Source organism: Xenopus laevis, chromosome 4L (genome assembly GCF_017654675.1).
Source record: "Xenopus laevis strain J_2021 chromosome 4L, Xenopus_laevis_v10.1, whole genome shotgun sequence".
NCBI classification, from domain to species: domain Eukaryota; kingdom Metazoa; phylum Chordata; class Amphibia; order Anura; family Pipidae; genus Xenopus; species Xenopus laevis.
In genome coordinates, this window is record NC_054377.1 from 31,954,032 (window position 1) to 31,981,505 (window position 27,474).

At 38.5% G+C, this 27,474-nt stretch overlaps 1 protein-coding gene across 13 annotated transcripts in view; it reads left to right on the forward strand.

The window, feature by feature from the left end:
• LOC108713967 (neurexin-2-beta) overlaps positions 1–27,474 on the forward strand; it is a 404,763-nt gene that overhangs the window by 21,762 nt on the left and 355,527 nt on the right. Inside the window, exon 2 of one of the 13 annotated variants that reach the window (XM_041590057.1) lies at positions 18,110–18,172. The exons of the other annotated variants lie outside the window; for them this stretch is intronic. The gene's annotated coding sequence lies outside the window, so the exon portion shown is untranslated. The remainder of the gene's footprint in view (positions 1–18,109; positions 18,173–27,474) is intronic. 13 annotated transcript variants of the gene reach the window in all.

Genomic DNA, 27,474 nt, shown 5'->3' on the forward strand with positions numbered 1-27,474 from the left:
ATATACAGTATCAATGCATATTTGCATGTCCAATTTATGGGTCAATTAGTTCTTTCTTTATATGCAAAGTTTAGGTTAGTAGTGCATGAAAAAGGAAATTGTGGCATTCCCATGTTTGAGGTAGTGTAAACTTCTAGTAAATGACAATACCCTGCTAGAATGCATTATGGTCACATATGGCCTAGTGTTCTTACTTTTTTCTGCAGTTTAACTATTTTCTACACAGTATTTTGAGTTATATTGGGTGGCTCACTAAACTCTTGGTGTCATCCAACTTTCAATTATACCACCACTATTTTTTAGAACGTTTATAAATCAATATAGAAGCTTGTGATCCTGTTCTTCATAAATGGCTTGAAGTTACATTAAGATGATCATTCTAGTGTAGACACATCTAGACTATACCAGCAACCTGTCTGCAGTATAGTAGCAATCATGTTTGCAGATAACTTGTCCATCAATTTATATTCCAAGAGTAAGGCTTCAGCTGGAGGGTTCACAAATTAAAAGACTAATATAGTAGTGTTGTTTCTTTTTTAATTTAATGTTTGTCTAAAACTCTAGTTTAATGTCTAGTTTAATGGCTATATGCACTTATGTCTATTCATGTGGTTATTTATTATAATGTTTTTTTTCGATAACTAACTGCACATCATTGGAGGTAAATTGTTGCTTGTCTTTTTGGTGCACAAATGTCTATCATCTTTACTGCAGAGGAAGGAAGCCTGGGTTGATTTTCCATGTTAGCTCCTTATGACCTTGATGAAGTCACTTTGGAGCCTATGTCTGGGGAGCAAACATAGCTCATGCTTAAATCAAATCATTGTGAGGCATTTACAGAGCAAATAATAGTATAAACATGTAAACAATGATCCTTTTTGCCTCTGCATTATTTAAATTCATCTCTATTTTAACCCTCCATGTGAAAAAATACAGTTTTATTAAACACACAAAAAACTGAGATAATACGATTATGCATGGCTCATAAGGAGATATGAGAATTAATACATTCTGTTTTAATAACTGGCGTGTTTTGACTCTGATTTAATTATGATTCAGTAATTTTTCCGCATAAGAAGGAACATATACTTTTACCTGATGTGAAGTGTGAAGAAGTGATGCGGGCTTTGCAGACCTTAAAGAATCAAAGACTAGCCAAGATTTCCCTACAAATGGCTGACCATAAATTGATTTTAAATGAGTGCAAGAGGGAAAAAGGGAGTTGAAAAAAGGAGAGAGCGAGAGAAGGGCATTGAGAAAGTGAGAGGGGGAGGGAAGCTGCTGAGATGTGAAGCTCAGAGTGGAAGAAAGAATGGGGGGAGTGGTATGCTGTAGGAGACAGAGAAATGGAGAGAAAGAGATAGGGAAGGAGTTATGTGAAGGAGAACAGCAGCTGAGATTAATGATAACATGTCGAAATTTGCATATAGCCTTTCTGCACATAGAGCCACTGCATTTGTAGTGACTATTCTGTAAAATATAAAAAAAAAACTAAATGGGCTGCTCTAAGCGGTGAATGATACAAAAGTGGCTGTAGTCATCTGTGCTGTGCATATATGCTTTAGGGATTAATGTTGTTTTCTGTCTATAGTAGGTTAAAAAAACAACACTCATGGGAGATATTTGCCATGAGTCCAATTTACAGCAGTCAGTTTATCAAATGATCAAATCATCCTCACATATTCAAAAAGCAACAAAAGATGTGTAATAGTGGTCAATGCGTGATAGTGGTATGGTTATGATTGTAGAATATGAGTCTGGAGGGTCAGGAGGAGCCACATTTCCAAATTTTTCATGCTATGACCCAAAAGCAAAACCCCGCCCATAACCAAAAAAAAAAAATTACAGAATATAATAATTTTTGTTGCTGTCTGAAATATTAATGCATCTCAAACAGACAAAGCACAACAACAATGCTATATAAATTAAGTAATTAATACATAGATGTATGAACGTAAGAACGGCATTTAAGCTCTAGGGGATTGACCAAGCTAACTAAAATATAGACATGATCTGTCCAAAAATATTCACAGCTGTCACTTTAAACTTGTATTACTCCAATTTTTTTACACACAGAGTGGAGAATAAACAAAAAAAGGCAGCCTCCATTTTATCATAGCAAGTAATGATGGACAATAATTCTGTGGTTTGTGATCAGCAGGGTTTCCTGAGAAACTGAAACTGATCACACTACATGGTATGCAGGAAAAGGCATATATTTTATCTACTGTATGATTCTTGTTAAAACAAATGTATAACAAAAATAGTTTATAGCAGGAGCTTCTCTTTAGTACATATAATATGAACAGGGGATACCAAATATATGTAGATCATACAAGCATTGAATGAACAGTGCAGTATTTTAATTTCTTTTAAAGACCTGCTATGGGTATTGGTAGATATTCCAGATTTTTATATACATCCTGTAAAAACTGATCACTTTGCACAAGCACAAAGCATAAAAGTAACAGTTTTCAACCTCGTGCCAGAGTCAATTAGGAGCTCATTTGTAAATAAAGACTAGAACAATTCTGTTTTGCTGAATAGTACATTCTGAAGCACAACAGTTCTTTTCATTGTAAATTATAATGTGCTTCCACAAATGTTATTTTAATGTAAGGGGTTGTCGAGAAGTAAGGTTCTTAGATTACCTGGGATTTCAGGAACAATTTCTTAATTTCCTATTTATTGATGCACGCCATTGGGATTAGGTAATACTGCTTATAATTAATGGTTTAAGGAACTGATGGGGTGGTATTGCCTCCACATAGTAGCGACTTTTTACATATATAACGTATTAGATATTCACAGGTATTTGTTGTTTCTTGTTACTTCACCTTAATTATATTCTGTTCTGTATTTTTATGCCTTTATGCATGAATTTGTTCTTTCTTCTTATCCTTTTCCCCCCATGTTGCCAGTTCTAACTACTGTTATCTGCAGTAAATTATCTGCAGTAAGATGGTGGTTTTTATTCTACTAGTGGCGTATGGCTTCTGTTGGATTGCCGAATAATTTCCTTAAAAAAAAAAGTCACCGCGCAGAGAACAGTTGCTGATAGAATCTGTTATTGTCATGCTGGTCTGTAATAAGATTAATTTTGTAGCCACAATTAAAAAGGAGCTCTAGTAATCTTAATTTAAAATACTTATGATGGATTAGCTGATTAATGAACAGGTAATATGCATGCAGCAGACTGTGTTGGCTTTGACGGTGTGTACCTGTATACTAATCAGCTATACAACATGCGCATTGTAGAGGTGTCCAAAAACCAAACAACTATGAAATCCCCATGCTGCAGGGCTGATTAGTAATTAGTTCATTTGTACACTTTGTGGCGGCTAGGTATGCAATGCAGCGTTCAGTATTCATCTAAACTAATTAGTAATCATCTTTTTAACATGGAGTGGTTTGCTATTACTTCTTCAGAATATATTAGCTGTTGAAAGAGGTTTGCCCTGTTTCAGCTAACTTGTAATCCCAATAGGTGGGGGTGGGGACAAGAATTTTTATAATGTGGCGTTTCATTGTATTAAAATCAAACAATAAGGTACTGTATATGGGGCAGAGTTAACTTAACTTTTCCCGTTAATATTGACAGTGGTGCCTGAAACCCATTGGGATTTTTAATATGTTTGCATAAATATGACCTAAACATGATCTGTTTTTCTTGCAAGTTCAAATAGTAGATAATAAGAATCCAATTATACATAGAGTATGAGTCAAAAACATATCGCTTATTCAATTATTTATTGAACAAAATAAAATTAATTTAGGGCAAAAGTATGTGAACATCTGGGATTATCAGTTAATTTTAATGGGAAATTAGAGTCAGGTGTTTTAATCAGTGGGATGATAATCACGTAAGGCCCTGAAAAGTAATCTGGATTTTTTTAATCAAAATATGATCTTAACATAGGTTTATGGAGTGGTCAGCCAACAAAAATCACACCAAGAGCAAGATGAGAGGTATTGTGGGATACTTAACCCCAGAATAAGTAACTAAAAGCCTCTCTTGCATTGGCAAATGTCAGTGTTCATGAATCCACCATCAGGAGAATTCTGAACAGCAATGGTGTGCAGGGCAGGGTTGCAAGGAGAAAAAAACTACTAACAAATGAACATTGCTGCCCATCTAAAATATGCTAAAGACACCATGACTAAGTCAAAAGGCTGTATGCTCTGTAGACCGATGTGACCAAAATAGAAATTTTTGGGTTGAATGACAAACTTTATGTTTGGCAAAAGGCAAACACTGCATTCCAGAAGAAGGACATTATCCTGTCTGTGATACGTGGTGGTTGCAGTATCATGGTTTAGGTCTTTTGCCCACCTCTGGTCAGGACAGCTTGCTATCATTGATGGAACTATGAATTCTCAATGTAGCTGAAAATATTGTAGGAAAATGTCAGGGTACCCACCTGTGAACTGAAGCTCAAGTTGGCATGCAGGGTATCTATCTGTGAACTGAAGATCAAGTGGGTCATGCAGCAAGACAACAATCCAAAACAGACAAGTCAATAAACCAAATAATGGTTATAATGCTTTATTTACCAGTAGGTCTTCCAGCTGACACGAGGTCACCATTCCGATTAGAAGAAAAGGGGTTCCACCTAAATATTCGGAAGGGGTTTTTTACAGGGAGAGCCGTGAAGATGTGGAATTCTCTCCCTGAATCAGTTGTACAGGCTGATACATTAGATAGCTTTAAGAAGGGGTTGGATAGCTTTTTAGCAAGTAAGGGAATACAGGGTTATGGGTAATAGCTCATAGTCCAAGTTGATCCAGGGACTAGTCTGATTGCCATTTTGGAGTCAGGAAGGAATTTTCCCCCCTCTAAGGCAAATTGGAGAGGCTTCAGATGGGTTTTTTGCCTTCCTCTGGATCAACTGGCAGATAGGTAGTTAATATATATAAAAAAAAAGGTTGAACTCGATGGACATGTGTCTTTTTTCAACCTTACTTACTATGTTACTTACTATGTTACTATGTTAAATCGCAAGAAAGAAAAGGTTTTGAATAGTCCAGTCAAATTCCCAACTGTAATCCTATAGAAATGTACTGAACGGACCTGAAATGGGCAGTTCATGCCCATCAACATCCCTGAGCTGAAGCTGTTCTGCAAGGTGGAATGCACTAATATTCCTCTTAGCTGATGTCCATTACAGATCATCAGTTACCAGAAATGTTTGGTTGTAGTTATTACTGACCACTGGGGTCATACCAGTTATTAAAGCAAAGGTACCCATACTTTTGAACAACTACGAGAATGGATCTGTACTGTCAACAGGTGAGCCCCAAGCATTGGGGTCCAAAACCATATAGTACTTAAAATACCCATACTTTTGCCAAACAAATATAAAACATTAGATAATTTCCCTAATTGATTACGTTAAAAAGTATTATGTTTTTAATTCATTTGTTTACTTTCTCATTATCTAGTTTTTAGGACTAGAAACCAAGTGTTGTCTAGTCCAAGTGAATTTGTATCAGCTCCTATACCCTGAATATTCATAGAAGTCAATGGAAAAGTTTTATCTCATAAATTGAAATATTTTCCTATTGAGTTACAGAAAAACATAGATGCATAATTACTGAAATAGATTGTTAAATGAGTGGAGACATAACAAAAGATTGTGTTAACTATCTCATTAGAATTGGAACAAACACCATTTCCTTTCACTTTTAACATGAGAAACAACAACAACCATTTATGATGGTATGCCATGAAGTAGCTGCATTTCTTATTATTTCCTTAATGATTTTGTTGATGCAAGAATGTAAAGCCAGCACAATAATTAATATAGTCTGTCCCTCTTGTTAAGATAAAGCGCCAGTGTTTGTTTAGGGAGTGTATTTGCTGTTTGGAGCAGCTGTTTGATAATGGAGTCAGTAGGGTGTTCCATTTGAACCATGCCACCACCAAGGAACTGCACTTGTTTATTTGCCAGGACCTGTATTGGAGACTGACATAGAAATTATCGCGCATGTTTAAGTCACTTGCACTTTTGCACTCATGGGCAATATAACTTTCCTACATTTCACATTGTGTTTCTTTAGCAAGAGTCAGCAACATTCAGCAAAATACCATGGTGATACCCCCAAACTCACAAAATCTTTAGCTGAATACTGCATCTAACTGATATGACACTAAATAACTTAGTAATACATTGCATACATATGCATTCCAAACAGGAATAAAAGAAAGGCTTTGCTTGAATTTTTTTTGAAATGTCATCAATAAATCACCCTCTCTGTTACTTTTTCAACAACCTGGCTCTGCAAGCAAGTGTGGCGCAATGGCACTGAAGCCCAAATAAACTATCCCATTTCTGTAGTTTAGCCTGGACCAATGTCACTTTCTTTTCATACATGAATCAAGGGATCCTGTTCTCCGTTGAGCTCCTCCTTCTCCTGGGCTATCCTCAGCATTGATGGTCATAGATGTGTAAGAAGATGGACGAAACCTCTGGTCCCCGCATCTGCCTTTCTTATGCCTAGCCCCTGCTCACCCTCCTTGCTCTTCTTCCCTCCAGTTCTATACATTAACTCTGCCTTCCTTGCTATTCCTACCACTATCTCTGCCCTTACATATACCTATTTCCCTATCTCCTCTCCAATCCCTAACCTATCCCTTTTTCCCAACTCAGGAGATGGTTTGAGCACCTAAATGACCACCAGACCACTAACCATTTTTTTACGTTAAAATTAATTTTTTCAGCTCTAACAGGGGAATGTAATAAAAGTCGCAAAGAGCAAAACAATTCGCACCAATAAGACTAAAAATCCACATCTCGCAATGTAATATTGTTCCTTAAACTGTTATTGCATTGCGAATTTTAATTGCGCATTGCGAATTTTAATTGCGCACTCATAAGAATTGCTTGAAGGTGTCGTAATCTTTTGGAGCAAACATAACGACTTTTTCAGTAAGAAGTTTTATTACATTGACTGCGCATTGGCGCAAACTATAACATTCGCAAACGTTCTTTCACTGTCGGAAGTGGTCGCTAAACAGTTTCCGGGCTCGCAAAAGTTATATTAAATTCGCACAAAGCAAAATTTGTTCGCGCAAAGGCATAACTTTTCGCATTGCGAATAGTTTTTCCGTTAGAGATTTTTATTACATTCCCCCATTAATGTTTTAATATCACTTGTGTAAAATTACTAGTTCCTATTATTAGATTTGTCTTAATGTTAATTCAGACACTCAGGATTGTAGAGAAAGTGCTTACCATGCTCCTTGAAAATAATAATGCGTGTATACTTGATTCCCTAATTATATATATATATATATATATATATATATATATATATATATATATATATATATATATATATATATATATAAGCTCAAGATAAAAACAACAAATCTGATTTCTGAGCTGTCTTGATATTAAAAACCAATACATTCCACCCACATGCATATACAACAAGACTATAAATGTTAATTCATTCAATACCTAATCAGAAATGATTGTTAGGACTTTCTTACTGTAATATAATAACTAAGATGATGAGATTTGGAGGATCCAATTATTCATTTTTTCACAAAAGGAGAGGGTGTGTGTGCAAAAGTCATGCCTACTATCAGTTTACAAATGCAAAGTAGGTGGCCCTGTCCCCTCTGCAGCACAGAGGTTGACAGCTGATCTTCCATAATGTATATCCTTGCTAGATATTTAGTGCTGTAAGCTCCAGTGAAGCTGCCTTACTTAAGTATGTTATATGCTGTACATTTAGGAGACAGGCTGCTGCCTCATAATTTTTAATATCATATTATATGTAATGTGTGCAAAGGGGAAGAACGAGGTGGCTACTTAGATTGTCAGGTAGACAGACTAACTCCCCTATTAAATAATGTTCTGTATGTAGTTGATGAATACATATCTTTTGATATAAAAGATGAATAAACACATATTTCTATATTTAAAAAGTATTCGTTGCATATACTGTATAAAGGTATTAGGACTTCTTACAGAATGCTCGGGACCTGTGGTTTTCCTTAGTGATGTGCGGGTCAAGAAAAGCTCTATCAGCACCCGAACCTGCCTGCAGCCAATCTGAACCAGCTTTCTCCCTTCTATATATAGACCCTCCCTGCCCCCCAATGACATCCCAAAAGGGGCAGGCAGATGCCCCTTTTGGCAGAAGCCAGATGCAGGACACTTGCGGGCACGGAGAGCAGGCTGAAGAGCACAACCTGAAACTGCCCACAACCCGCAAATGGTGTGCTGAGGTCGTCTGGCAAATTCCACCAGATCTATAAATAGCTATGGTATTTTTTAGTGGCATAACTAGCTATGGGCAACCAGGGAACATGATCTGGGTCCCATCACAAGTGCCTGATATTCCAGCTAGCAGCTTGAGGTTACAATGTAAACTTCTTGTGCTGACCTATGTAAATCATAGGTAATAAAAGAAAATAATAAGAGAATAACATCATAGATATCAATTCAAGGGGAAATATCAGGAAAATTGATGTTTAATAAAGCTTCATCTCACTGAAATATGACCTTTTTAAAACATAGTCAGTTAAAAAATCTGTACCCTCTTCTCAGTAACCTGTCTCTCTTCATTCTCTCTCAGACTTTGATTAGGTCTTAGACAGTTAGGTCTAATACATATTTTGGGGGAGAGGTTGAATCTTTTGCCTAGAAGATGTATTAGAGCTCAAAATAACCAGCTCTGATGGAAATCCTATTTCTCTACAAGCAGGATGTGCGCCAGAGTCAGTTATTTTGTTAGATTTTGTTTGTGCTGGAGTCAAGTATATGAGTTAGCTCTAATATATCTGCTAAGAAATGGAGCCCCCCAAAAGATGTATTACCTGTCAATCAAAATCTAACCCAACTTCTGCATGACAAGAGTGAATAGAGACAGATGCTGAAAGGGGGATAGTTAGAGAAATATTAAGTACACTTAACACTCCTACAATAGCTTTTTTGTCTTCACATCTGTCTTTATCATCATACATTTAGGGGGTTATTATTTAAACAAAGTCGACCAAACTCCCATCCCCAATTTTACCTCATTTATCAAAACAATCAGGTTAAGAAAGTCTTGACAAAATCGTACGATAATTTGAATCGTACTACTTTTTGGAAATTGACACTTGAATCGTACAACTTTATCGAGTTCTTGCCCGAAAACCTAGACTTTTTTGGATTATTGTACGAAAACCAGCGTAGATCACAATGTCAAGAAACATCTTAAAATGTTTAAAAGGACATCTGCCCTTGACTTCTTAATGACCTTGACAGGGTTTAGCTGGAGTATTTTCGGATTCTGATTTTTAGCAGCTTCAGGGTAAACTAGATCGTTAAAAATTCAAGGTTTTCCCCTTTAAAAACTCAACCAGAAAAAAATCATTAATAAATCATTATTAAAAAGGCCCCTTAAAGTTGAGCTTTAAAACAAAATATATTTTTAATTTATATAAAGTGTATTCATTTATTTAAAGCAATAAAAATGTAGTTCCTTTTGCCATAAAACACATGCAGTGATTGAGCATCCCCTTTTGCTTATCCAGATCAAAAGGTTGTATACAAAGGCATTTTAAGATATTATTTTACCAATTCCTTTCTGTAACAGACATAAAAACTCACTCTGATACTGTATTTTTGGCAGCATATATTCATCTGTCTAACCGTATGTTAATCAAACATTTAAATCTAACCTAAAAGCCATGGTTTTGCTTATATGTTGTGCAGCTGGGTCTATGCGGTTATATGTGTACTTAATGAAAAATAACAGAAAATTGTAAATGTGTCTATAACTAAGATGAACTTTGCTTTTTTGCTCAGCACAAGCAGCAGCATTTTGAAAGGTGTGAGAGGGGGTTGATGCTAAATTGTGAAACATACGGAATGTTAACTAGTATGTAAGAAGTGTTGACAAGTATGAGGACTGTGAAGAGCCACATGTAAAGACATTTTAGGTAGGAACTGATGTAGAATACTTTAAGTGGGAAGATATATTTCTTTGCCAACAATGAAACTACTCTACATGCTACACTTTAAACTGACAACTGTCAGTTATGGACACGTAAAAATTACCTTTTTTCCTGAAGCTGAAGCATATTTCATTATCATTCCCATATTGAACAGCATCCTGGTTTAGGTTCATTCTAATATGAGATTACAAGACCATATATGAGTAACAGTAAGGGGCAGATTTATCAAAATGTGAGATAAGAGCTCACCACAGAAAAATATAATTTCTATTCATTCCCAAAGGATGCTTAGAATTGTATTTATCAAATGGTGAATTCTAAATTTCACCCATTGATAAATACAATTCTAGAAATTCCATGGGATTGAATAGAAAGTGGGTGAGATTTTCTATGGTAAACTCTAATCTCACATTTTGATAAATCTGTCCCTAAATATGCAATTGTTATGATCCCCCTATAAAATTACAAGTAGTGATTATATGATGATATGCCCCTGTGCCCTTTAGAGTCTCTTATCCAATGTAAGCAATCTCAAAGTGGCCAGCTGCTATCTTTCATTGGCATTGATTGATAAAACTTATATTTATTATTATCCACAAGTGCTTCTAGGTTCTTCTCCATCTAGGATTGGCATTTCTTGGTCTTGTTTTAGTCTACATATTTTAAATCCTAAATCCATTACATTTATCAACAGTGTCATCTGCCACTTAGCCACCCAGATCACCAATTAGGGAGGAACTCCACGCTGCTGCTCGAGCCGACACGTCGCCGTGTGACAAAACGTAAGCGATGTGTCGGATGTTCTGAAGATACAGGAAGTGAAGGAGAAATTGCAGCATTTTCATCCAACAGTCGGATAAATGTAGTTCTTACCTGCAATTTCTCCTTCACTTCCTGTATCTTCAGAACACCTGACACGTCGCATGCGATTCTTCGCATTGCAAAATGTCGGCTCGAGCGCACTGTGGAGTTCCTCCCTAAATCTGTAATCAAGCGCAATGATGGCATATCCTGGAATGGAGTCAACAGAAATAAATTAGGGAAGGGAAAAAGTGCATAGTGAAGTGTAATTGTTGAGGAAGACAATTGAAATGCTTCCTCTAGAAATTTGGTTTAAAGAGTTTCTTGAGGTAAGCTGTATGGACAATAGATTTTCCAAAGTGTATGGGGAGAAGAGGACAGATATGTACAGTATAGACCAGGGATCCCCAACCTTTACAACCCATGAGCAACATTCAGAAGTAAAAGGAGTTGGGGAGCAACACTAGCATGAAAAATGTTACTGGGGTGCCAAATAAGTGCTGTGATTGGCCATTTAGTAGCCCCTATGTGGATTGTCAACCTACATTGAGGCTCTGTTTGGCAGTACAACTGGTTTTTATGCAACCTAAACGTGTCTCCAAGCCTGGAATTCATTAATAATCACCTGCTTTGAGGCCACTGGGAGCAACATCCAAAGGGGTTGGAGAGCAACATGTTGCTCACGAGCTACTGGTTGGGGATCACTGGTATAGACTATGGAGAAAAAAGAGCAAAGGAATGCAGGGCTTTGAAGAACAGGATAAGAATGTTGTACTTTATACATCACTTGACAGGGAGCCAGCAGAAAGACTTTAGTAATCAAGGGGAGGAGAGACGTTTAAAAGCAGATCATTAATAGTTAGAGCACATATAAAGTATAATTTTATACACAGAACCTAGTGCATGTACAAAGTTATAATTTCCATTTTTTGTATTTTTCCAAAAAAAAATTCATTTATTTAGTGTTAATTTCACGAAAAACTCTAATACAAAATGGAGCCAAGTAAAAGCTTATGAGGTACCATAGAAGTCAATGGGTGCTGTGCTGACCATATTGGACTTTTTTTTTTAACCCATTCACACTTTTAATGTTGTTTTGGATATTTTTTTGATTGTAATTGTTCAAAAATTTGTAATTTTTAGAGGTTTTAGAGATATTTATATATTTTTTCAGATTGTTTACTGTTTTTTTTTTTCATTCATGCTTTTTATATACGGATCTTTTAATAATTTCATGGAATTTCTGGTTTTTAAAAAGCACTAATACCACTAAAATGTTACCTTTAATAAATGGGTCTCTAAACAAATAACTCAGAGGGCATTTAAGAATTATGGTAATAAAATAACAAATATAGTTCAAATCAAGTCTTCTTACACTTTCTGATGTGTAAAGCTCTACTCTTAAAATTGAATCTCATAGAAATGAAGCAATTAAACTCTTAGTACAAAATCAAGCCCAAATTAGGTACTTGACATATTAATTAAGTTTGTTAAGACTGAATTATTGTGCCAAAATATGACAGGTCACAGACACTGGCAGAGATCCACATATACATACACGGGAAATGGTCCAATGCTGATTACAAGATAAATCTAGTAAAGGATAGAAAATCAACTTGTATGTTTAATAATATTTTAATGTTCCGCACAGCTAAAGACCAGGGCTATTCAGTCGGGGGAGGTCTTTTCACATCTGGTAAATGTGGCCTACTATTTATATCATATGTATGTGATACATTAATCTTTAATATATTCATCACTGGATAATCAGTGTGGACACCCATCCACTGGTTTGTTCTCTCACATTTTCACAGGTTGACTTAGGTCATACAGCTCAACTACTGTACACCATAGGCTTTATTTTTTCCTCATCAGGAAGTCCTTTTAACAGAGTACACCTTTTGTGCCCCAGAATAAACAGGTTGTTAAACTTACAATAAACTTTAGTTAATTAGTTTAGACTAATTTGCAGGGTTTCTATGGCTTTAAATTTCTTGCTATGCAACTCTCAGGCTTGGAATTTCAACTGTATCTGGTTACTATGGCTTAATTACTCTTACAACCAAACAACAGTTCAAAAGTCAAAATGGAAGAGAAGGCATGGAAAGAAAGATAAGCAATTGAAAATAAGAATATTTTGGTTTTCCCTGTCCTTTATTCAGTACAGTATTAATATTGTTCTTTAGCTATACCCAATTTATGATTAAATACTGCTGGTGGAGTTGGAACTTTGAGGATGATTGAGCAATTAACATATTTATGTGTGTATTCAGTTTGTGTTTTATACTATTTTGCTACTACAGTACATTTTCATCCCCTCATTAATTGCCCTTGCTGTGTATGAACACACATTGGTTGCTCCTCTGTGTTTTCTGTCATTTGAAGATCTATTCTTTTTTAACTGCACAGTGCAACACTTGTGTCTTGATGTTTTCAAAGAATAACTGTATTCATTGTTTCACCTTTATTTCACTGTGGGCACACACATCTCATTCGATGTGATATTAAACAGGGAAGAGTTTTCTAGTCTTTCCTCTACACAAGGAAACATCCTGTCCCATGCAATCCCACATCGATTAACCTGTAACCCAAAGATGTAAAAAAGATTTTACAATATACAGCATGAAAGTCTCTGCTTGAATGTGTAATACAAAAAAGGTCTGTTCTGAGACTAAAACATGTATGACACCATGAAAGGTTTGCCGAATATGACAAGATATCCCCTGAGAGGAAATGGCAATGGTAGGGAGCCAGCAGAAATTTCTAAATGCTTTTGCTCATCCAGTGGGATTAAGATGCTGGGCATTTGCATGCATTTAATCAAATTATTGCAGTTGTTATAACCATATGGGGAGCCTCCTGCATACTATCACATCTCATGGTTCAGATAAAGGCAACTTAAAAATTGCTGAGTGGAAGGGAACGGACTAATGGTCCAACAAAAAAAAACTCTTTACAGAAAGAACAGTAGTTAAATGAATAATATAAAATAATTGTATGCAAACAGTCATACTAACCAGGATTAACTTCAAACTATGTGCAGAAAAAAAACCTTTCCTTACCTTATATATTTTAACCTCAGAGCAGGCTATTTTTTAAGGACAACTTAAACTAAATCTAAATGTGCCTAGATCTTTAAGTAATTCCATCTCTGTAACCATATATAGGACTGTAAATACCAAAATTATAGACATATATCAGTAATATATTTTACAGTAAAAAAAAAAAAGTATATTTGTATATTAGACGAGGGGGTCAGAAGTGGCACTGGATCCAGAGGCAAATTCTACAATGAGGCATTTAGAGTATTAATATTCTAATAAAAAAAATTATAATATTATTAATGTTTACCTTTTCTAATGAGGTGGTATTGCTTGTGTATGTGGACATGTTTTGTGTTCCTTCATTTTGTGGTGTGCTGGGGGAGAATGCCTTAATCCAACCCTTTACTTAAAAGTTTGAAATTAAGTAACCTTTACTATATTATACTGTTACTGTTCTTGAAAACCAGTTACCATTTTCATGCCATTTTTTCCTCATTTTATATTCAGGGATGGCCATGACATGCATTTTATTGCTTCACTTCACTTTAATCTATTCTGCATTTTTGATTATTTTCCCTGTACACTCATCTTAAAATGAAATGATGGTGGTAAAGTACAGTTCAATTATTATTTGTTCACAAATAAACTAAGAGGAAATAAAAATGTTCTTGGATGTGTTTGATTAATTTTCTTAAAATGCATTCATAGCTGCAGTTTGGAATATATTTAGTGATACAGCAAACCGTGACCTCTAAAAAGCTCTAGTCACCTCTGGAGTCTCCTCTGACTAAAAATGTATTGGATTATCTTTATTATTATGTATAGAGAGAATACTTGTTATAAGCTGTGAAAACAAACACCAAAAACATTGCATGCATCACAAACAACAGAGAAATACATTTATCGACTGCTTTAAAGAAGTAGAGACACGGGTTTAAATGCCCTGGTCAGCTTATTGTGCCCTTGGACAATATTTAAATTCCTGGAGGTCTTACATACGGTACTCAAAGGCTTATGCAGTAACGTGATTAGAATTTCCCCCAGCAAACAATCACCATTACCAGTCTCAGATCAAGAAAGCAAATGGTTGCTGTAGGTTAGGCCACTATGAACAGCTTGCACCATTTATTATGTAAGCCAGTAAGTCACTTTGGTTGCTGATACACATTTTAGTCCCATTAGAGGGAATCATTTTATGAATATTGTATACGTTACAGTTGATAATCTGTGCTCTACCATGTTTAAATAGTAAACACAAAGAATAAAGCCAGAGAGAGATAACACTCACTGAAAATGTATTCAGATAGAGGATACACAGTATTCAGAATCCAATCCTAATATTGCTTTGATAATGGATGTGCCTCTTCTTAATAGGAAACCCTTATTTACCAAGTGACCTTTATTACCTTGAATGAAATAATAAATAAGGAAAATCTTCATTACCATAATATTTAAAAGAATATACGTTTTCTGCTAAACCAAGGCATTCCTACTCAAGTCTTCAAGAAGCAAAGTAATGATTTTTCAATAATATACTTAGAGGCAAGGCCACTCCATAAATTCTGCAGCCCTAAGCCCGGGCCTTTGTGGCCTCTCTATCCGGGCCTGCTTAGAGGGGAATATGGACTTTAGAGCTGGAACTAGAAGTCTATGCCCCTCTAAGAAACTTTAAGGGGATCTGTCACTCTAAGAAATAATTTCAAATTATTTTCTATTGTGTTTGTCAAACAAAATAAACTTTACTTACACTATAAAATTATGTAAATATTGTTTAATTTATTCTTTTGGAATCCACAAGTAGAACACGTTTGCAAGCACCATTTGGGAATGCTATAAAGGCAAGTTTGCATCATTCAAAAATCTTGTTTATGTGCCAGAATAGGAGGCCTGATGCCCATGTCCATGCACTTTATACACAATTAAAGATTGTGAAGAGGGAGGGGGAATGTGAGGAGTGCAGTAACATCTAGGAAGTTAGAAATAGGAAGTGAAAGTAATTGCTATGCCTGAAGCATAGGGGCAGATTCACTAAGGGTCGAATTTCGAAGTAAAAAATACTTCGAAATTCGACCCTCGAATTGAAATCCTTCGACTTCGAATATCGAAGTCGAAGGATTTAGCGCTAAACGTTCGTTCGATCAAACGATTTTTCGTTCGATCGAACGATTAAATCCTTCGAATCGAACGATTCGAAGGATTTTAATCCAACGATCGAAGGAAAATCCTTCGATCAAAAAAAGGTTAGCAAACCTATGGGGACCTTCCCCATAGGCTAACATTGACTTCGGTAGGTTTTACCTGCCGAAGTAGGGGGTCGAAGTTTTTTTAAAGGGAAAGTACTTCGACTATCGAATGGTCGAATAGTCGAACGATTTTTCGTTCGATTCGTTCGATTTCGTTCGTATTCGAACGAATTTAACCAATTCGATGGTCGAAGTACCAAAAAAATACTTAGAAATTCGAATTTTTTTCATTCGAATCCTTCACTCGAGTTTAGTGAATCGGCCCCATAGAGTCAGGGCAGATAATATATGATTAGCAGGTGAGATTATTAAATCCTTTTAGAACAGGTATGAATGTGTTGATAAAAAAAGAATTTGGGTTTCATGTTTAATTTAAAAAGGACTTTTATTATACAGCTTTTTTTGTCTGTGTGACAGGTCCCCATTCATCTGCACTACTTTGATTTCTGCTTAACCCATGGAGCAATCTTTGGACTTTTGCCCACCAAGCTTTTTTTACTTGCTAAAAAATGTAGTTAGATGTAGTTATGGGCGAATTTATTTAATTTGCGTGATTTGCCGCCGGCGAATAAATTCGCAAAACGGCTGCAAAAATTGGCTGGCGTCATTTAGAATAAAAAGGCGTGACAATGTAAGGGCAGGAAGTCTAAATTCCATGCAGTCCATATGTGTTATTTTTCTATTTTGTTTGGTTACCCAGATTATAATATCTCACTTCTGCCACCATTAACACCATACCCCCTTGATTTCACATTCCAAATAGTTGCTTCTAAAATTAAAGGACGTTAAAGTGTGTGGTCTCGCTTTGCTGAAAGATGGCTGTCTCAACTATGAGGCCCCATCAACAAAGGAATTAAAAATTTACAATAGTACCCTAGATCCAATTAAACCTAAAAAAACTACTTTGGGAAGCTTACAATAGCTGAAACCAGATCCCTTCCACAGGTGGAACAACTGATTTGTAGGCCATGCCTAAGCTTACTGTGTCCTCTTACTCACCTGAACACAGTACACCAGAACTGTATCAGTTATCTGGAGCTCCTCAAGACAGCAACACCCTTTATATACTTGAGATGACTGAAGCACAACCAGCCAATAATTGTAGATATTCTCTCGTAGACATGCCATCTAGACTTCCTAGGTGAAATGCGCATGCCATATTCTAAAGCATGGCAGAGGTTTTAGCAGTATATCTTTACCTACAAACTAGGCCTACAGTAAAATATATATATTAAAGGCTAAACATTATAATATGTCACTAAAAAGCCCATACAAGAAGTGGAATTTAATTTATTAAGTTGTTTTTAGGAAAGGAAATACTGAATTTACAGAAAAGATCAGTTCCACTGGAAGTTGCTGCATACTTCTTTAGAAGCTAATTTGGCTTCTAGCACCAAAACAATTTTTAATGACCTTAAATACCTCCTACTGCAACTTTTAACAAATGTCTTGAAATTTGCACTACCTTTTAGTACCTACAAGTACTTTGAAGCCCTACCCTCTTGTGTGCCTAGATATTCAAAGCCTGTGTAAAGAGATTATCTGGTGGTCTAGTGGGGATGCAATATTTAAAGGGCTCACATACTAGTGCTCATTGCCCAACGTAGGTTTACTTTCATAGTTCCTGGGTGCGTTTTTCTAGTGTTTCCCTGCGTTTGACTTTGCTTTTCCTTGACTATGCTCCTGATTGCAGCCTGTCCTGACCATCTGCTAGTATTCTGACTATTCTCCTGGATTCTGATTTTTTGCCAAACTTGAAAAATGTCTGTTTAAGGTTTCCTCTGTGCCCTTTCTTAGATATATTATTTACCAAGTGGGCCTGGAGATGGAACCAACTAAGGTTCAAGCTATTCAATATTGGGCCCAACCTCTTTCTTTACGTGCTATTCAAAGGTTTTTGGGGTTTGCCAATTATTATCGACAATTTATTTCGAATTTCTCTAAACTGGTGGCCCCAATTACTGCTCTAACTAAGAAAGGGGTAGATCCTAGTATGTGGTCTGTTGAGGCTGTAGAGGCTTTTAGTCTTTTAAAAAAAGCTTTTATTTCATCTTTGTCTTTTATAGTCGAAGTGGATGCCTCTGAGATTGGAGCCGGAGCAGTGTTGTCTCATCGACACTCTGTTACTGGTAAGTGTGCTTTTTTCCCCAAGAAATTCTCCTCCGCAGAAATCAATTATGATATTGGTAACAGGGAATTATTAGCCATTAAATTGGCATTCAAGGAGTGGAGACATCTTCTAGAGGGTGCTAAGCATACGGTCTCTGTTTTCACAGATCATAAGAATCTTTTGTACATTGTATCTGCCAGGCGCTTAAATCCCCGACAGGCCAGGTGGTCTTTGTTTTTTACCCGCTTTAATTTTGTCATTACTTACAGGCCTGGTGAAAGAAATGTGAAGGCAGATGCTCTTTCTAGAAGTTTTGTTTCCAGGCCTAGGGAAGACCTTAAACCTGCTTCTATTGTTCCCAAGGAGGTTATTGTAGCAGCCTTGAGCCCAGATCTCTCAACCTCTTTAGCTAACGCCCAAGTGGATTTATCTGCTAATGCTCCGGTCGGCAAATTATTTGTTCCTATTAATCTACGTGATGCAGTTTTTCATGAGACCCATGATTCAAGGGTTGCTGGGCATCCAGGTCGTACGAAGACTTGTGCTCTGCTGTCTTGTACACTCTGGTGGCCAACATTAAGACAAGATGGGAGCAAGTATATTGAGTCTTGTTCAGTTTGTCAAGGTTCAAAACCTTCCAGATCTTTACCTCAAAGGCTGCTGCAGTTGCTTCCCATTCATGGGAGGCCTTGGACACATGTTTCCATGGATTTTATTGTGAAGTTACCTTCCTCTAGAGGGTATACTGTCATCTGGGGGGTAGTGGATCACTTTAGCAAAATGTCTCATTTTATTCCCCTTCCCACCCTCCCCTCTGCCAAACCTTTGGCTGAACTCTTTGTTGATAACATTTTTAAGTTTCATGGGGTTCCACTGAATATTGTTTCGGATAGAGGGGTTCAATTTGTGTCAAAATTTTGGCCTGCTTTTTGTTCCCTTATGGGTACTGATTTGTCCTTCTTTTCAGCATACCATCCTCAGACTAATGGTCAGACGGAAAGGACAAATCAATCTTTGGAGCAGTATCTTAGATGCTATGTATCTAATAATCAGTCACTCTGGGCAGATTTTCTTCCATGGGCTGAGTTTGCCTATAATAATGGCACTCACTCGTCCACAGGAAGATCTCAATTTTTCACAGTATTTGGCCATCATCCTAGGGCCTTCTTGTTTTCTTATATTTCTGATGTTCCTGCTGTTAACAAGTTAATTAATGATTTTTCTAAAATTTGGCAAGGGGTACGTGACTCTTTGTCTTCAACAGTTGCTGCTCAAAGGAAAGCCTCTGACAGACATCGGAGAGTTTCACCTGATTATAAAGTTGGTCACAGGGTATGGTTGTCCTCCATGAACATTTCTCTGAAAATCCCTTCAGCCAAGTTAGGTCCCAAATTTATTGGCCCTTTTTCTGTGTCTGAGGTAATCAATTCTAGTACTGTCAGGTTAAATCTTCCTCCTGAACTCAAAATATCTAATTCATTTCACGTTTCTCTTTTGAAGCCTGCTAGAGTGGGTCGTCAGAATTCGCCTCCTCCCATCTTTGTGGAAGGTCAGCCTGAGAATTTGATTCAGAGGTTGGTGGACTCTCGCCTTTCCAGAAGTGAACTCCAATATCCTGTTCATTGGAAAGGTCATGGTCCTGAGGAAAGGTCTTGGGTTCCTGCCTCTGATGTTAGGGCTAATCGGCTGGTAAAACAATTTCATACTAGGTTCCCAAACAAGCCTAGGGGTCCAGTGGCCCCCTCTGGAGGGGGGTAATGTAAGGAGATTACCTGGTGGTCTAGTGGGGGTGCAACGGGGACGACCATTGCACCCAAGGCGGGGACACCCGCCGCGCTCCTCTTCTTCATTGCGCGCCCGTGCGTCCTAGCCATGACGCGTGTTTTCGTCGCTTCCGGGTTTGCGTCGCAGCATGTGAAGTCATATCGCACCAGCGCGAAAATTCAAATATTTAAAGGGCTCACACGCTAGGGATCATTGCCCAATGTAGGTTTACTTTCATAGTTCCTGGGTGCGTTTTTCTAGTGTTTCCATGTGTTTGACCTAGCTTTTCCTTGACTGTGCTCCTCATTGCTGCCTGTCCTGACCATCTGCTAGTATTCTGACTATTCTCCTGGATTCTGATTTTGTACCACTGCTTATGTATTCTAACCTGGCCTGTGACCCCGACTACGCTTCTTCCTTACGATTGTGTACCACATTGCCTGCTTGTTTTCGACTCGGCCTGTTCTTGGACTACTCTCCTATTCTCTGTTCAAGTACTACGTATGGTTCCAGTGCTCGCCCAGAGTTCTTCCCTTGGTCCTCTCACATTAAGACCTGGCGGCATCCGATTAGCGGAGGGCTCTTCCCGAAGTGAAAGGCGGCTGATTTGGCCAAAGAGTGAGCCGTAACCGGGACATTGGGGGTTGCTCTGGGTTTGGGAGACCAAACGTTACAGCCTGTACAAACAGAATGTATGAACATAAAACCAGCTCAAACACCAAATTCTTTTATGATAAATTATATTCTATATTCTCAAAAATGATTCTGTTGCTTATCCACACCAAACCTGAAACTGTAATATATAAACCTATCAAATGAAGTATAACAATAACATAATTGTGAACTACTTACTGTTCTCCTGTATAATTGTCTGTGTGTTCTATATACTTAATTCAAATGGCAGGAGATCCATCTTATTGTTGTATCCTCAGATATACAGTAACATGTATTCAATACTGTTTGAATGAAAGTCTATAGAACATACAGATAACAATTCAGAAGAACAGTAAGTAGTTCACATTATGTTCTTGTTATACTTCATTTGATAGGCTTACTGTATGTATTGCAGTTTCAAGTCTGGTATGCATAAGAAACATCAATTTTCAAGCATCATGTATGACAATATGAACTATAATGGACTCAAAAGACTATATCATATGGCATTGTTCTGTTTTATAAGGGCATTTGAATATCTAGGCGCACACACAAGAGAGTGAAGCTTAAAAGGAATTGCAGGTACTAAATGGTATGCATTACACTGAATGTTCTTCATAAGGAGGGAGGTACCCTGAATAAGGTTGCCACCCTTCAGCTTTGAACTGGACAGCATTTCTGCCAAGTTTTTAAAATTGTGTAAACAGAAGTTTTGCCAGTTGCATTTGAGTGATGCAATAACCATGGCCCCAATGACACCACTTCACCCTAAATGCCATTGCAGCAGCCCCCAATGTCATTGATAAATCCCCATTTTGCTGTTCCACATCCTAATGTAATTGAACCACTTTCTTTGCCAAGGTTTAACAACTGGCAAAGCTGACAACACTAATCCTGAAATGTGCTGTGACTTTCACAATAAAGTTGTTTGAAGGCATTATACTACTTTGCATCAATCATTCTAAATCTTCAATATATCTACTTTTGGAATCAATGCACAGGCACTGCTGAAGAGCTCTGGCTAAGAGCATTAGGTACCTTCCCACATTTTGTACTATCTTTAGACTACATTAATCACTGCTCTAAGACCCTCACATAAAGGAAGTCATAAGTAAAGAGATAAAAAAAAACAAAAATCCCACAGATGCCTCATTTACCAGTAGGTGGGATGCTCACGAGGCAGTAAACAGAGACATATTAATTAAATATTCTTCTACAAGAAAATGGACGGGAATGAAAAAATCTAGAAGCTGGCTCAACAACTAAATGTTTTAGATACAATACAAATGCAAACCCCTAACCCACAAACTTAAAATATTTCAGAATATGTTTCAGCTTTAATAACAATACTAGCAGGCTTATTATAGATGATTTAACTCTAAGTGGACCATTTATCAAAGTCTGACTTTATCTAATTTTCGGAAAAATACTGCGTCCAAATCCACATGGGTTTTTTCCCCCTGATTTATCAATACATTTTCCCGAAAAAATCGCGAAAAAACAAATTATGCGAATTTTACGGATTTTCCACCCGAAAACCAGAAAATCTTCAGATTATTGTATGAAACCCAGCGCAGATCAAGATATCTTTGGGACTTCTCCCATTGACTTTTATGCAACCCGGAAGGTCTGAAATGCCAGATTTTCAGATTCAGACTTTTTCCTTCCTTGGGGTAATCCTGAAAAATTCAGTCTTTTTTCCACTAAAAATTTGGATTCCATAGTAAAAAAAAACACACATTTTTTGGGTTTTTGGCATTCAGAGTTTAATAAATAACCCCCCTAGTCTGCAAGGGCTCTTTATTGTTGCTGTTCCTTGTAACATGATAACATGCAACAAGCCATATATCCAGAAACAAATTCTATGGTACTGAGAAGTGGTGAAACATAGTAATAAACATATATAAGCTTATAAACAGAAATCCTAGATAATTTATACTTTTCTGTCTTGCAAAAGAAGCAAGGCATACTCTATTTAGTTAGCAACGGTGAACAAGCATCTAAAACCTTTTTTAAGTATGTATTGTAGCTAAAAAAATATAGTTGTTGCACCTACTTTTGGATTTTCAGCCTCCTTTTGTTTTTCTTGACAGAAGAAATTTTAATAATAATGCTATGTGGGCATCTCATTTAATGACCAGTGAGGTGTCTAAGAACCTTTTGGTTTCAAAGCATTTCTTAATCTCTTTACTTTTAAATTTGATTATGGGAAGGTCAGGTAACAGTGATTCATTTAGGGGCAGATTTATCAATGTGTGAAATTAGAGCTCACTCTAGAAAAATGTACCCATTTTCTATTCATTTCTATGGGATTTTTAGAATCTTTTTTTTAGACCTGTTTTTTTAGGCTGCTGCTCCTTTTGCTTAAGTCACAGGAGGCAATCTGGCTTCAGTCTGATAGACTATCTATAGTGACTCTTCCCCCTGTCACTATTCCCTGATTCAGTCACACTATCCAGCTGCAGGTCATAGCTCAAAGGGCTATTTAAGCCTGCCCCCCACACCTTGGTGCTGGATCATTGGCCAGTCTGCCAAGTCCAAGCCTTGTGTTCCTGTTCTTGTGATCTTTTTCCTGCTCCTGAGATCTTGTTCCTGCTTCTGAGACCCTGTTCTTGAGTTCCGGTTCTGATTCCCCTGGTTGACCGTGGTATGTTACCTGCAAGTTTTCTGTCTTTCCTGACCTTCGGCCTGTTATTAGATTAAATTTGTCTGCCACCCACCCTTGACCTTCAGCCTGTTATTGGATTACGTTTGTCTGCCACCCACCCTTGACCATCAGCCTGTCTCAATGACTTGTTTTTCTGTCAGCCCCTATTTGCACTTGTCTGCAGAGGGACAAGTTTTTTGTTATTACAATTATATAGTTACTCAGCACATTGCTCCAGTCACTTTAATCATCAGCTATTCCTAACACCGTTAGGAATAGAAAGTGGTGAAAGACCTTTAACAGTGCAGTGCTTACAGAGTCTGGGGAGATTAGAACAGTTAGAACAATGATCCCCAAACAGTGGCAAGTGAGCAACAAGTTGTTTTCAGTGGCCAGCAGGTACTTCTTTTTGAAACCCTGGCTTGAAGACTAGCTTTAGTTTGAAAAAAAACATGTTTATTGCCAAACAGAGCCACCTGTAGGCTGCCAGTCCTCATAAGGGCTATGGGTAGCCAATCACAGCCATTATTGGCACTTCCAGGAAGTTTTAGCATGTTTTATGTTGCTGTCCAACAGTTTTTCATTTAAATTGTGGATCATGTATAAAGAAGGACCCCTGAGTTAGATTGACACTGCTACTTTACATATCATTTTTCATATATCTTTTCATTATTTTACTCAACCACTTTTCAGAGAATGTACCTCAGTTTGAAAATTTTCCATTAGTGCATAGTAGAAAGTTGGTTAGAATTACCTTTTCTTTCATTAAGCACAATTTCAGTTTTGTGTTTACATACCCCATATTGTAGAGATATTGTAAACCAATTTACAGACGTTAGTTTTGTTTATTCTTTGAATGTTATACCTTATTAATTTTTTCTGTAGTTCTCTGTCTATATGCTTGTTAGGGTTCCACATATAGTAGCAACATAGCCACAGTTTTGAATGACAGACTGGAAGATTAATAAGAGAGGGATTGATCAGAAAGATAATGGCAGTAAAATGTTAGACTGATCTGCTTTCTGTTTGCCAGTTGACTCTCCAAATCAGATACTGTCGAATTTTGGATTCCAAGTTAGATAGAAGCAGAGATAGTTAAAAGAACCCAAAGTAAAATATTCATGTTTACATCATAAAAAATTACTCTACGTTTAAGGTCTTTGCCATTTCTCCTTGCTGTAACTTTCTTTCCTAAAATATAAGGACTGTGTGTCAGCAAAAAATATGAACGTATAAATCCTTAATCAAGTTATTTCAATTTGTTACAAATATATAGTTATGTGGTGGTAACTGGCCTGCTGCTTCAGGCTGTATGATCCTGCCTTTAGCAATGACAGTGGGATGCTCTTGTAATGTAATTGACATCAGAGAATGCTAATGTAGCCAGGAGCAAGTCAGCTTCTTACAGCCCTTAATTCAAATATTCAAACACATATACCCTTATATATAGCAAAGAAAAAATCATCTAGGGTGGAATTCTTTCCCTGAATCAGTTGTACAGTGGGACACAATAGCTTTAAGAAGGGGTTGGATGGCTTTTTAGCAAGTGAGGGATTACAGGACTATGGAGCTCATAGTACAATTTGATCCAGGGACTAGTCCGATTGCCATCTTGGAGTAAGAAAGGATGCAAATTGGAGAGGCTTCGAAAGTTTTTTTTTTTTTTGCCTTCCTCTGGATCAACTAGCAGTTAGGCAGGCTAAAATAGAGTTAAAATGTTGAACTTGATGGACATGTGTCTTTTTTCAACCTAACTTTGAACTATTCTACTATGTATTAATCTTGTCACGATCGCCGCCCGGAGCAGGACCAGGAGCTCCGGGCGGCGCAGCTATTCCTTCCGACGCCGCTCCCAAAATGGCGGCGCCCATGGCCGCCACATGGGTAGCGGCGCCGGCGCAGAGACGCCGGCGCGCAAGTGCGCAGGCGCGAAAACGTCACAACGGCGCGACGGACGCAGGCGCAGCGCGTCGGTCGCAGACGTGCTGACGCCGACGCAAGGGCGCCAAAAAACCCCTTTAAAAGGACGCCTGAGGCGCCATGATGGCGCCCGAAAATAGGATCTTGTTCCTGATTAGATTCCTGGGTTCCCTGTTGCTGTTATCCCTGAGTATTCTATTGATTGATCTCTTGTTGTTGACCCCCTGCCTGGACTTTGGACTCTGTTTATATTCTGCCTGCCTTTTGACCTGTTGCCTGAACTTTATTACCCCTTCTGCTGAATCCCTGGATACCACGATCCTGATCCCTCCTGAGGGGCTTCCTCCTATATCCGGACAACTCCCCAGAGGGAACTCCCGGTTCCCTGACATTATTTTCGGGCCATGGATTCCTCTGAGGAAGCTCAGCCAGATTTCGGCAGGGCCTTTCGGGGCCTGCATTCCCGCATGGAGGCGTATGAAGCCCGGCAGAATTACGTGGGGCACCTCCTCCGCAAGCGGCTGCTGCCAAGGCTACCCAGCCCTCCACCTCTGGTCCACATATTCCTGCTCCGCCTCTCTACGATGGCGATCCTCAAGCCTGTCGAGGATTCGTGAATCAGTGCCAGATTCGATTTGCCCTACACCCCACTGAATTTGACTCTGAACGTGCCAAGGTGGGGTTTGTGATTACTCGTCTGGCAGGGAAAGCTCTCGAGTGGGCATCTCCACACTGGGAGAAGCAGTCCCCACTGATGGATGACGCGGAAGCATTCCTTAAAGAATTTCGGATCGTTTTCGATGCTCCCGGCCGGGTGACATCCGCTGCTTCCCGTCTGTTCCAAATCCGCCAAGGGAGTCGCAGTGTAGCGGAGTATGCTATTGAATTCCGTACACTTGCTGCTGAGACTCGTTGGAACAACGACGCATACCATACTGCATTTTATAATGGTCTCTCCCTCCGCATCAAAGATGACCTGGTCTCCCGGGAATTACCCACGCAAGTTGAGGACCTTATCGCCTTGGCTGTTAAGGTGGACACTCTTCTGAGAGAGCATCAAACCCTGAGAGATCGTGTCAGGAAGTTTCAACCCTTGTTGGCACCCCGCTTCCAGAGGCCTCTCCTGCAGGCTCCTGTCACTCCGCCTGCCCAAGCATCCATTTCTCTCCAGGAGGAACCCATGCAAGTGGGAAGAACTCGCCTCACTGAACAAGAAAGACTCCGCAGACGGATGTCAGGCCTGTGTCTGTATTGTGGCGGACATTCCCACTTTGCCAATGCCTGTCCTGCAAAGGCTAAGAGTTTTGTACCCCGAAGTATGTCTATGGTAACTCATGTAGGGGGCACTACTCAAAAGTCTCGAGATTGGTTTCAGGAGAAGACCCAAGAAAACTCACACAGGTTTCTCCTTCCCTTCCAGATTCGTCTGACTGATAAAACCATCTTCGGGAATGCTTTCATCGATTCCGAAGCCGGGGGTAACTTCATGGACGCTCTCTTTGCTAAGTACATGGGAATTCCCTTATTTCCTTTGCATTCTCCTATGCGGATCGTCGCCATAGATGATAAACCCCTGGAGTCTGTACTCACGATGACCACTGGCGAACTACCTGTGCAGGTTGGGGCCCTGCATAAAGAGAGACTTTCGTTCCTTATTATCTCTTGTCCCGCTGTTCCAGTTGTTTTGGGTCTCCCCTGGCTGCGCCTGCACAATCCCACCATAGACTGGTCCACAGGGCAGGTTTCTCGTTGGAGCCCATTCTGCTTACAGCATTGCCTTCCTGCTAAACCCCTCAAGAAGGTAACTATCTCCTCAACCGAGTTAAAGTCTCTTCCCTCCTGTTATAAGGAATTCTCCGATGTGTTCTGTAAGAAGTCTGCGGAATTCCTTCCTCCACATCGCTCCTACGACTGTCCTGTCGAACTCCTGCCAGGAGCCATGCCCCCCAGAGGCCGCACTTACCCTCTCTCTCCTGCTGAGACTACCGCAATGAAGGAATACATCCAAGAAAATCTCCAGCGGGGGTTTATCCGCCCTTCTACCTCTCCTGCAGGGGCTGGGTTCTTCTTCGTGGAGAAGAAGGACGGAGGTCTTCGGCCATGTATAGATTACCGGGGCCTGAATAAAATCACTGTAAAAAACAGGTACCCTCTGCCCTTGATCGTAGAGCTCTTCGACCAGCTGAAGGGGGCGAAGATATTCTCTAAGTTGGATCTCCGGGGGGCGTACAACCTCATTCGCATCCGTGAGGGTGATGAATGGAAGACGGCTTTCAACACTCGTGACGGGCACTATGAATATCTCGTTATGCCCTTCGGCCTTTGCAATGCCCCTG